This window comes from Heptranchias perlo, chromosome 41 (genome assembly GCF_035084215.1).
Source record: "Heptranchias perlo isolate sHepPer1 chromosome 41, sHepPer1.hap1, whole genome shotgun sequence".
Taxonomy (NCBI): domain Eukaryota; kingdom Metazoa; phylum Chordata; class Chondrichthyes; order Hexanchiformes; family Hexanchidae; genus Heptranchias; species Heptranchias perlo.
The window spans coordinates 13,510,403-13,523,834 of NC_090365.1; the positions used below are offsets into that span (position 1 = coordinate 13,510,403).

The 13,432-nt window shown below is 46.0% G+C and overlaps 1 protein-coding gene across 1 annotated transcript in view; it reads right to left on the minus strand.

Moving 5' to 3' along the window:
- LOC137306072 (synaptosomal-associated protein 25) overlaps positions 1 to 13,432 on the minus strand; it is a 102,324-nt gene that overhangs the window by 42,798 nt on the left and 46,094 nt on the right. The gene's annotated exons all lie outside the window — the stretch shown is intronic.

Sequence of the window (13,432 nt, forward strand, 5' to 3'; positions counted from 1 at the left end):
TACAACCCTCCGAGATCTCTGCGCTCCTCCAATTCTGTCCTCTTGCGCATCCCCAACTTCCTTCGCTCTACCATTGGCGGCCGTGCCTTCAACTGCCTAGGCCCTAAGCTCTAGAATTCCCTCCCTAAACCTCTCCATCTCTCTACCTCTCTCTCCTCCTTTAAGATGCTCCTTAAAACCTACCTCTTTGACCAAGCTTTTGGTCACCTGTCCTAATACCTCCTTATGTGGCTCGGTGTCACATATATATCGGGGATGTGCTGGCACCAGGTGGCAAGGTTCTTGTGGAACCTGCAGGAGCATTTGTGCTCTTCCTGGCCCCTCGAAATTCAATGCCGCAGCGTTCCTGGCTGCACACTTCTTCCCTTGGTGCCTGAAAGTTACATCGGTGTCCTACGAACACAGCAGGACGCTCCAGCAAACTAAAAGTAGCCTCCCGCCTGAAACAGGTGAATGATTCCACCATCCACTTCAAGGTCAGGTCCAAAATGGCAGTAGCGAAAATAGAGGAGTGAGTGCGGTGCCTACGAGTTTCGGAACGCTACGCTGCCCAGTTCCCGCTCGGCAGAGGCCCTGAAAATCGCCCCCATTGTCTCCTTCGTGCACTCTGCATGCTCACCTCCTCTCACATATTTCGTCTCTCATAATCGCACACTCCTCTGCCAGTCTCTTGCTTTCGGTCTCTGACATACACCTTCTCCCAGTTCCTCACTTTCACTCAAACCCTCATTTATTGCTTTTCATATACACCCTCACACAATTACACAACGACTCTCTCTCCCACATACGCACAGTGATTCTCTCTGCCACACTCACACAAATACACAGTGATTCCCTCACTCTCAACAACAACAACTTGCATTTATATAGCGCCTTTAACATAGTAAAACGTCTCAAAGTGCTTCACAGGAGCGATTATCGAATAAGATTTGACACCGAGCCACATAAAGAGATATCAGGACAGGTGACCAGAAGCTTGGTCAAAGAGGTAGGTTTTAAGGAGCGTCTTAAAGGAGGAGAGAGAGGTAGAGAGGTTTAGGGAGGGAATTCCAGAGATTAGGTTCTAGGCAGCTGAAGACACCGCCACCAATGGTGGCGGGAAGGAAATTGGGGATGCACAAGAGGCCAGAATTGGAGGAACGCAGAGATCTCGGAGGGTTGTAGGGCTGGAGGAGGTTACAGAGATAGAGAGGGGCGAGACCATGGAGGGATTTGAAAACAAGGATGAGAATTTTAAAACTGGGGCATTGCCGGACTGGGAGCCAATGAAGGTTAGCGAGCACAAGGGTGATGGGTGAATGGGACTTGTTGCGAGTCAGGATACAGGCAGAAGAGTTTTGGATGAGCTCAAGTTTATGGAGGGTGGAACACGGGAAGCCAGCCAGGAGAGCGTAGGAATAGACAAGTACAGAGGTAACATCCAGTTCAATCATTTCTTTTATTTTGCTGATACTTGTAAAAATTCCACTCATTGCACCTTTTGTCCTGATCAGGCTGTAACATTCCAAGCCATCATTAGGCCTGATTGTAACGTCTATAAGCCCACTATTCAAGCTGCTGAAATGTAACTTTATCAGAAAGAGGCATCAACTGCTCCTGTTTCCTGTAATTTCTGTCACTCCTCCTTTCTACCCTTCTTGTGTCAACTTTGGCTCAGTAGGCAGCACTTTCGCCTCTGAGTCAGTAGGTCAAACCCTACACTATATAGACCTGAGCACATATTCTAGGCTGACACCTCTAGTGCAGTACTGAGGGAGTGCTGCGCTGTCAGAGGTGCCGTCTTTTGGATGAGACGTTAAACCGAGGCCCCGTCTGCCCTCTCAGGTGGACGTAAAAGATCCCATGGCACTATTTCAAAGAAGAGCAGGGGAGTTCTCCACGGTGTCCTGGACGGTATTTATCCCTCCAACAACATCACTAAAACAGATTATCTGGTCATCTATCTCATTGTTGCTTGTGCGACCTTTCTATGCACAATTTGGTTGGAGCGTATCCCTATATTACAACAGTGACTACACTTCAAAAACACTTCACTGGCTGTGAGGACAAGAGAGGTGCGATATAAATGCAAGTCCTTCCTTCCTTCCTTCTTTTTCTTCCATCCTGATAGAACAGCTGTTAGCTTTTCTTAAGAGAACGATGATCTTTTTTTAATCATCTTTCCCACCCAGCTCAAATCTCAATGATCTTGACAAAGAATCTCTCTCTGTTGCTCCAGTCTGGTTGGTCTTTCTGTCTGACATCAAGTTTTATCTCTGCTGGATTTGGCGAGCCCTCTGCTTTCTGGATTCCAGAAGAACTTTTGGTCCTGATGGTATCCCTCATATCCTCCTCAAGATTTGTGGCCCATAACTTATCCCTGACTAGATCATCTCTGCAATCTCTCTTATTCCTTCTCCTTAGAAATTTGCTCATATTCACCTATTCCTAAGGAACATGATTTCTTACCCTCTAAAACTAACATAGAAAACCATTAAAAAACAAGAGTACAAATCTATAATTTTTTTAATTAAAAATATCTTTGCCATTTTAACAGCTGCTTTACAAATGGGGATTCAGAATGATACCAAGGCTAAATTATGAGGACATGTAGCATAGACTAGGCTTGTATTCCCTTGAGTCTAGAAGATTAAGGGGTGATCTAATTAGGTATTTGAGATGATTAAAGGAGTTGATAGGGTAGATAGAGAAACTATTTCCTCTGATGGGGGAATCCAGAACAAAGGGGGCGTAACCTTAAGATTAGAGCTAGGCCGTTCAGGGGTGGTGTCAGGAAGCACTTCTTCACACAAAGGGTAGTGGAAATCTGGAACTCACTCCCCCAAAAAGCTGTTGAGGCTGGGGGTCAATTGAAAATGTCATAACTGAGATTGATAGATTTTTGTTAGGTAAGGGGATTAAGGGTTACGGAACCAAGATGGGTAAATGGAGTTAAGACACAGATTAGTCATGATCTAATTGAACGGCGGAACAGGCTTGAGGGGCTGAATGGCCTCCTCCTGTTTCTATGATCTTTACTCCCACTGTAAATGGGGTGGGCTGAACACACAGTGGCATTCTATCATGAATGACTGAAAATCACATGCACTCACATTTACTAAGTGTCTTGTTAAATTTTTAAATGAAGCTCTCATCAAATTTTCCAGGCTGCACCCACCCGAATCGCACTGACAGAAACAATCCCGCTGGTCAGAAAATATATCCTCCATTCCTTGGCTGGCTGCGTTCTGCTCATTAATGGGTTCAGACTGTGGATATTATAAATAAAGGATGACAGGCAGCACAAAACACTGTCCTGCTGCTCCTTAAAGATGCAGACTGCCAGCAAAAAAAATATGGAAACTAAAGTCTTGCAATTATATAACTCTTTATCACAGCTCTCAGAAACGTTCAAAGCACTTCACATATAATTCATAATGTTGAAGTGCAGTTTCTATTGGTATGTAGGCAAACACTTCAATCATTCTGCACACAGCAAAGTCCCACAGAAGAATAATGGCCAGTTAATCTACTTTTGGTTGCGTTAGGTCAGGGAGGACGTGTGGCAGGAGAGCAGGAGCATTCTCTGCTCTTCTTTGAATGTCACCTCTGACAATATAGCACTCCCTCAGTACTGCACTGCAGTGTCAGCCTAGTTTATGTGTTCAAGCTCTAGAGTGGAGCTCGAAGCCACAAATCTCTAGCTTTTTAAAAATTCATTCTTGGGATTTGGGCGTCACTGGCAAGGCCGACATTTATTGCCCATCCCTAGTTGCCCTTGAGAAGGTGGTGGTGAGCCGCCTTCTTGAACCGCTGTAGTCTGTGTGGTGAAGGTTCTCCTACAGTGCTGTTAGGTAGGGAGTTCCAGGATTTTGACCCAGCGACGATGAAGGAACGGCGATATATTTCCAAGTCGGGATGGTGTGTGACTTGGAGGGGACCGTGCAGGTGGTGTTGTTCCCATGTGCCTGCTGCCCTTGTCCTTCTAGGTGATAGAGGTCGTGGGTTTGGGAGGTGCTGTCGGAGAAGCTCAGAGGTGAGACTGCCACTGAGGGAATTCTTGCTCTGACTGTGATACCCTGTTTACATCTCAGTTCTGCCTTCGAAAGCACCAAGAATGACCTCACTAACTGTGCTTCTATGGGGTCCCTGGTGGCAAAGCATGGCTGTGGCCAACAGTGGCACTGGATGTCCCTGGCCATCACTTTATCCTGTCTGCGGGTAGGGTGAGCTGCCAACCCACATTATAGATATTACATTGCTGGCTTCCATGGGCCTGCCCCTCCCCCAGGACATTATGGATGTCTAAAGATCTACTGCCAGAAATGGGAGGTCACAAACGGGACTTGTAAGCAACTGCAATCTTACTCTTGTGGAGTTGCTTCAAGGCAACTTGGAGGGCATCCTGAAACCCATCGTACAGGGAACCCCCAGCTTCTGTCGCGACACTACAGACTTCCTACAAAAACTCAGTACCCATGGACCAGTTGAACCAGGAACATTTCTCACCACGATGGACGTCTCGGCACTCTACACCAGTATCCCCCACGATGACGGCATCGCTGCAACAGCATCAATACTCAACACCAACAACAGCCAGTCTCCAGACACCATCCTACAACTCATCCGCTTCATCCTGGATCACAATGTCTTCACCTTCGATAACCAGTTCTTTACCCAAACACACGGAACAGCCATGGGGACCAAATTTTCACCCCAATACGCCAGCATTTTCATGCACAAGTTCGAGCAGGACTTCTTCACTGCACAGGACCTCCAACCAACGCTATACACCAGATACATCGACGACATTTTTTTTCTATGGACCCACGGCGAAGAATCACTAAAGAGACTACACGATAACATCAACAAGTTCCATCCCACCATCAAGCTCACCATGGACTACTCCTCAGAATCGGTTTCTTTCTTGGACACACGAATCTCCATCAAAGACGGGCACCTCAGCACCTCACTCTACCGCAAGCCCATGGACAACCTCACGATGCTCCACTTTTCCAGCTTCCACCCTAACCACGTCGAAGAGGCCATCCCCTATGGACAGGCCCTGCGAATACACAGGATCTGCTCAGACGAGGAGGAATGCAATGGACACCTACAGATGCTGAAAGACGCTCTCGTAAGAACGGGATATGACGCTCGACTCGTCGATCGACAGTTCCGACGGGCCACAGCGAAAAATCGCATAGACCTCCTCAGAAGACAAATACGGGACGCAACCAACGGAGTACCCTTCGTGGTCCAGTACTTCCCCGGAGCGGAGAAACTACGCCATGTTCTCCGCAGCCATCGATGACGACGAACACCTCGCTAAGGCCATCCCCACACCTCCACTACTCGCCTTTAAACAGCCACCCAACCTCAAACAGATCATCGTTCGCAGCAAATTACCCAGCTTTCAGGGGAACAGCGTCCACGACACCACACAACCCTGCCACGGCAACCTCTGCAAGACATGCCAGATCATCGACACAGATACCACCAACACACGAGAGGACACCACCCACCAGGTACATGGTTCATACTCCTGTGACTCGGCCAACGTTGTCTACCTCATACGTTGCAGGAAAGGATGCCCCGGAGCATGGTACATTGGCGAGACCATGCAGACACTGCGACAACGGATGAACGGACACCGCGCAACAATCGCCAGATAGGAGGTTTCCTCCCAGTCGGGGAACACTTCAGCAGTCAAGGACATTCAGCCACCGATCTCCGAGTAAGCGTACTCCAAGGCGGCCTTCGAGACACACGACAACGCAAAACGTCGAGCAGAAATTGATAGCCAAGTTCCGCACCCATGAGGATGGCCTCAACCGGGATCTTGGGTTCATGTCACGCTACACGTAACCCCACCAGCTAATAAAAGTTATCTGTCTTTAATTCAACGGGTCATTTTCTGTCTTTCTCTTCCTTTTGGATGTTTCTCCCTCTCTCTCTCTCTTTTGTGTTCTGGCCGTTTGTATATTCGGTGGTCCTGTAGGTAACACCTCTCTGTCTGAACACTTTGATTGCCTTGACAATGGGCAGTTGGAAAGATTATCTGTAATCACCAGGTATTGTTCTCTGAATATAAAAGCGAAACGTTCAAGGATTCCCACATTCACCTGACGAAGGAGGAAGCCTCCGAAAGCTTGTGATTTTCAAATAAAATTGTTGGACTATAATCTGGTGTTGTAAGATTGTTTACATTTGTTAACCCCAGTCCATCACCGGCATCTCCACATCTTCAATATTGCTGTGAGGGTTTTGATTCCATCCCTACAATATAACAGCAACGGCTCCCTTCATGCCTAGGAGCTTGTGCCCAATCAATTTCTTGGGTCTTCCTGTGGTGTTGGAGGCACGGAATGACCAAGTTGCAATGGAAGGTTTGTCCTTGTTGCCTGTGATAATATTAACAACCCCCGCTCAGGAGGGATCAGACCTATTCACTTATTTACACGGCAAACTAATGCAAACCGTCCTTCCACATTTGTACCTGCCCACATGGCTTGTACAGTGATCTGTTGATATTGATGATCCGGATTCTTTCCCCTCAGTCTGGTTCAGTAATAACTGAAGTCGAATACATTTTAAAGTTCAACACATCTTTAATAGCAGGGTTCTTAGTCTGCAGCATTGATTTGGACTCCTGATAGAGTCCCTCTATGCTGGCAGAGCAAGAACAAAAACATACAGAAATCCACACGTTTTTATACAGATGAATAGGGTTGGAACATACTTAACGAGGGTCAACACCAATCATAAGCCGGGCATAGGTTGCCATGCGAGGTTACATTATTTCCGGCCAATCCTAAATCGTCCATGTGCTGATCATGCTGCTGTTAGACATCAAAGGGGATAACTTCCTCATCTTCCAACTTGGAATGTTCTTCCCTGTTCCTTCTGTTCCTTATCTCCCAACCTGGAATGTCTTTCAACTTTGGCTAAGCTCGTTCCCTATATTGATCTGCCATAAACATGGAGACATTCAGACCAGTCCTTGACTCACATCAAAGACCTATCATTGATAAGACAATGCAGGCCTGCTGACGAAGCAAACATATGGCCCAGCAGGAGGGCCAGGCCACTTGTATCAATCTCAGTTACTAACTAATTAACCCTTTCTAACCATTTTGCATTCTGCTTCTTTGCCACGTAGGCATTTTAATATTTTACTAAAAACTGACCACGTAGGGATTCTCAATATGGGCGGACTTCAGTCTATTCCTATCACTGTGGAATTATCCATTTTCCACGTCAGTCATCCTGTTGCCTCTCTGGGTGAAATTTTCAAGTTGGTGCCAATTAAGGCTAAACTATTTTACAGAAACAATTATTAAAGGGGTTTTTGTCACCAGATTGATACAGATGAGCACAGTTATATGGCCCATCGTAGCTCAGTTTCCCATCACAGCATCCAAATGATTCCAGTCCATGTGTGGACCACTCTTTGTGTGAAGAATTTCTGCACTCAGTCCCAAATTTGTCTTTCCCCAGTTTGAGCCTGTGTCCTGCTGTCACGATTGAGCACGATGTAGTTTATCAGGTTCACATTTTCGGTAGAATTTACTCTCTCTGTGAGGGCCCTCTAGGTTCTAACCTTTCAAGGCTCATGTTTCTCTAGTCTTTGAGGGATCGGCCTCTTGGCTCTTCCCTGATAGCGAGGTGTAAAGTGTTAAGTTATGAGGACAGGTTGTATAAACTTGGCTTATATTCCCTTGAGTCTAGAAGGCTGAGTAGGTGAACTAATTGAGGTGTTTAAAATGATTTGATAGGGCAGACACAGAGAAACTATTTCCACTATGGGAGAATCCAAACTAATGGGGGACAATCGTAACAATGACAGCAACAACAACTTGCATTTATATAGCGCCTTTAACTTACTAAAACGTCCCAAGGCGCTTCTCAAGAGACTAATCAAACAAATTTTGACACTGAGCCACACAAGGCGATATTAGGACTGGTGACCAAAAGCTTGGTCAAAGAGGTAGGTTTTAAGGAGTATCTTAAAGGAGGAGAGAGAGGCGGAGAGGTTTAGGGAGAGAATTCCAGAGCTTAGGGCCTAGGCAGCTGAAGGCACAGCCGCCAATGGTGGAGTGATAAAAATCGGGGATGCGCAAAAGGCCAGAAGTGAAGGAGTGCAGAGATCTCGGAGGGTTGTAGGGCTGGAGGAGGTTACAGAGATAGGGCGGGGCGAGGCCATGGAGGGATTTGAAAACAAGGGTGAGAATTTTAAAATCGAAGCGTTGCAGGACCAGGAGCCAATGTAGGTCAGCGAGCACATGGGTGATGGGTGAACGGGACTTGGTGCAAGTTGGGACATGGGCAGCAGAGTTAGAGCTAGTTCATTCAGGACTGAAATTAGGAAGCACTTTTTCACACAAAGGGTGGAGGAAATCTGACACTCTCTCCCCCAAAAGGCAGTGGATGCTGGGGGTTAATTGGAGCTTTCAAGACTGAGATCGATAGATTTTTGTTAGGTACTAGATTAAGGGATACGGTGTAAAGGTGGGTAAATGGAGTTGAGGTATAGATCAGCCATGATCGAATTGAATGGTGGAATAGGCTCGAAGGGCTGAATGGCCTCCTCCTGTTTGTGCACAAGCTCCAAGGCCAGAACGTCGCCCATCTGTAACAGGAGGTTTAAAGTGTACGGTGAGCACCTTTTCCCATTCCGATGCTGGACTGATCATTTACCAAGAAAGCCGTGCCTATACACACGAGGGTCTGACCACACAATTGCACACACGCAGATATAAAAACCCATCACTTGCTCATGTTTACATGTCTTGCACAAACCTTCTTTAAAAAAAAAATCCAGTGTTGGAAACAGGAATTCTTCTGTCGAGTAGCATAATTACTGGGGATTGGGAGATACTTTTGGAACCAGAATGTCTATTTCGAAATCAGACAACTGCTCACCCTGTTAGAGGGCCATGAGACAAAACAAAGGCTATTCCAAATGACGCTGGCCAAATTGCAGGGTGCTGGTGTGACAGTGCAGCCAGAATACTTATTGATGGACACGTATCCATATCGTGCTGGCCCTGTAGGAGAAATTCCTTGACTGTTCCCTCTGACCTAGAAGTGTCTGCATGGTGTCAGCCATGGCTCAGTGGGTAGCACTCTTGTCTCTGAGTCAGAAAGTCATGGGTTCAAGTCCCACACTAGACACTTCAGCATAAAATCCACACAGATCCACTCCAGTGTAGTACTGAGGCAGTGCTACATTGTCAGAGGTGCTGTCTTTCAATGAGATGTTAAACTGAGGCCCTGTCTATTCTCTCAGGTGGATGTAAACAATCCCATGGCACTATTTCAAAGATGAGCAGGGGAGTTTTCCCAGTGTCCTGGCAAACATTTATCCCTCAACCAACATCACTAAAAAAGATCATCAAGTCGTTGCTTTTTTTATGGGACCTTGCTATGTGCTAATTAGCTGTCACTCCAGCCCAGTCTCTGCAGGTTCCGTGCTGGAATAAGAGGACAAGGAGCATATTGTGTATTTTTTCAGGCTATGGGTGCAGTAGAGCAACATTGGCCCAGCAGACCACAGTTATACTGCCAGCTCCTGCAGTGTGCTCGCGCCAGAGAAAATGGAGCTCCACCCATAAGCAGAGTTCTGCACACCGACTGTCATTTAAATTACAATCCCGGCTGAGTCCCGACTGTCATGTCAGCTCTTGTCAATATTTTAAAAAATTCCCAACTGCAAGATTACAAACTCCCCAGGCTGTCCATTGGGCGGCTACCCCTCCAACTGTCTCATTTATATCTTCCATTAAGAGCTTGAAATCCTCAACTACGTGGTCTCCTTCAGTCATGAGGGCACAGCGGGTACAGACCTGCGGGCTTCTCTGAGACTGACACCCATCAGGGGCAGTATGTTGAATGGAAACACGGCTGTATTGGAATTAGACAAAGACAATTCTCCCCCAACTGAAAGTCAAACACAGGGTTTCTCCGATGGCTCTGCTGATTAAGGCGGAGAGTAGTTAGGTCGTATATAGGAACAGGAGTAGGCTATTCAGCTCCTCGAGCCTGTACCGTCACTCCATTAGATCATGGCTCCATATACCTGCCTTGGTTCCATATCATTTAATACCCTCCAGGATGTTCTAGGAAGCTCCCAGATTCCATCCCAGTCTATATTGAGTTTGTTGATCTCAGCCAGTTAAAGATACTACAATTGACCACAGTGTCTCTGGGTTAGCGAGGGGAGGAGGGGGAGGGGTGTGGGGTTAATTTGACCAAGGTCCTCACGTTTGATTACAATCCAGTGATTCCTGCTGGAAGTGCATCTGTGGAACTTGGGCGATGCCAGGATCAGACTCAGCTCTGATGACTTCCCCATAGTCTAAGAGCCTGCCAACATTAAGAATGTCATTGCATAGAAATTACAACATGCAACAGGCCTCTCGGCCCAACCAGTTCTTGTTGGTGTTTATCCTCCAAAAGAGCAGTAGTGGTAACCCCATGTGCCTGCCCTGTTCCCGTATCCTCTATATTTGAGCGCGGTACAAGCAGTGCCAATGGAATCACATCCCAGCAAGAGTCCGTGCCTTGGAGGAGAGGGGTGAACAATAAAAAGACCCCAACTCTGAATGGAATGCTTCACTATGGTTAAATGCTGCCATTGTGGCCTCACTAAAAGCTGCCAAATCCCAGCTGGCAGATTTGAGTAACAGGACAATACATCCACAAGCCAACGACAACAACAACAACGACAACAACTCCTCACATTTATATAGCGCCTTTAACGTAGTAAATCGCCCCAAGGTGCTTCACAGGAGCGATTATCAAACAAAATTTGACACCAAGCCACATAAGGAGATATTAGGACAGGTGACCAAAAGCTTAGTCAAAGAGGTAAGTTTTAAGGTGCGTCTTAAAAGAGGAGAGAGAGATAGGGAGGTTTAGGGAGGAAATTCCAGAGCTCAGGGCCTAGGCAGCTGAAGACACGGCCGCCAATGGTGGAGCGATGAAAATTGGGGAGGCTCATGAGGCCAGAATTGGAGGAGTGCAGAGATCTTGGAGGGTTGTAGGGCTGGTGGAGGTTACAGAGATGAGGGGCGGGGGGCGAGGCCAAATGCTTTAAACTGCAGTGTTAGCAACGCATGCAATAAATGTAATTTTATAGCTACTTAAAATATGTGACAAACATATTTTATATTCATTACAATCAATACAATCTGCTTGACATTTTGGAGTAAAATTGGCTGGAAAAATGTCGATTGGAATGCTTGCATTGTTTGGTGAGTTCTCTTCTAAAATCATATTGAAATGTCCAAACTACAAAAGGAGACTGACGAGCTCACCTGCATTAAAAACAGATATCGTTTCTGGGACTTCCCCCGCTGGCTCAACAAGATTAGCCATTGAGAAGCTGCACCACATGCACTGATCACCAATCTCTGGCCTGCGCTGAGCTCCCTGACTCACTCGAAGCTACAATTGGTCTCAGATTTACACTCAGAACAGGAGGAGGCCATTCAGCCCCTCGAGCCCGGTCTGCCATTCAATTAGATCATGGCTGATCTGTACCTCAGCTCCATTTATCTGCCCTTCCTCCACATCGCTGGATATTCTCAGCGTCACTGACCACTCCCCCAAGCGGACCTCATGTCCCTTATGATCCAGAGTGTGCCTTTACCTGCCAAAGAGTCAAACAAAAAAACCTTCGCCACTGTACGCTGGTTCCCTGGAATGCACCACATTCAGTAGAATGGCTGAACGTACAATAAGCTATTAGACAATTTATTTAACATAGAACAGGTAAATGAACAATACTCAGTGCAAAACAGTAAGTTACAAACTTTGTTATTCTACGTGAGATATTAAAATAATAGACGGTTGCCCTTAGCTGTCTTTCAAAATTAACTAGATTCCCCAAAACAGTGGCTCATTTCTGAAGTGACAAGACAAAATCATGGAGTGAAACTAGCCCTTGAAGTCTGCTGGTTGTAGACTGATTAACTGGGTTCAGGCACCCACAAATAAAGCCCCCATCGCACAGCTGTCACTCAAAGGACCACCATCCCTGGCTAACTTGGTTATTTGATCTGTGTCAGGTACCTTGACCGAGTAATTTCAAGATCTGTGACGCTATGTCAGAACAATAGACATTAACAAACTCGTTTTTTTTAACTATAGAGATTGGCTCCTATTTTGCCGTATTCGAACGCAAAGGAATCAGCTGTCCCTCAGAAGCTTTGAAATGAAAAGCTTGGCCATTTAAACAATTAATCTATTAAACTCTATTATTCAACAGGAACTGGCTATAGAAAGATGCATTTAAGAGGAAGCTAGATAAGTACACGAGGGAGAAAGGAATAGAAGGGAATGGGGATAGGGTGAGATGAAGTAAGTTGGGAGGAGGCCCGTGTGGAGCATAAACACCGGCACAGGCCAGTTGGGCCGATGGCCTGTTCCTGTGCTGTAAATTCTATGTAATTCTATGTAGAAATACTCATTTACATCTGTGGACTAATTGACGTATAACCTGCCCAACCAAAATTTTTATTCCTGTACTTTGCAGAAATGATCATTAAGAACCAAAGTTCACTAACACAGACAAAAATGACAGAGGGGAGGGGGAGCCAGTTCCTGCTCTTGATTACTATTCAGCTACCCCTGCTACCTGTGTAGATGGGTACGGTAGTGTAGTGGTTATGTTACTGGACCAATCACTAATCTATGTAGGTCCAACTAATAAACCAGAAGTTCAAATCCCACCAGGGCAAAAATATGGAATCAAAAGAAAAAATTTGTAGGGGCTATGGGGTAAGAGTAGGGGAGTGGGACAAATTGGTACAGCTTTTCCAGAGAGCTGGCACAGGCATGTGGGCTGAATAGCCTCCTTCTGTGTTATATGATTCTATGACAATGGTGTCAGTAAAAGTGACCATGAAGCTGTTGGATTGTTGAAAGAAAAAACAACTGGTTCATTAATGTCCTTTAGAGAAAGAAGCCTAGTCGGGGCCTATATGTGACTCTAGTCCCCTGTGGTTGACTCTTATCTGCCCTCTGAGCAAGTTCCTCAGTTATATCAAATTGTTTGATAACTAGGGAGGGGTAATAAATGCTGTCCTTGACAGTGATGCCCACATCCTGAGAATGAATTTTAAAAGAAGTGTAAATCTACCACAGGACATCATAGTATCATAATAAGTACAGCACAGGAAGAGGCCATTCAGCCCATCGTGCCTCTGCCGGCTCTTTGAAAGAGCTATCCATTTAGTCCCATTCCCCTGCTCTTTCCCCATAGCCCTGTAATTTTTTTCCCTTCAAGTATTTATCCAATTCCCCTTTTGAAAGTTACTATTGAATCTGCTTCCATCACCCTTTCAGACAGTGCGTTCCAGATCATTACAACTCACTGCGTAAAAAAATGTTTCCTCATGTCGCCTCTGGCTCTTTTGCCAATCACCTTAAATCTGTGACCTCTGGT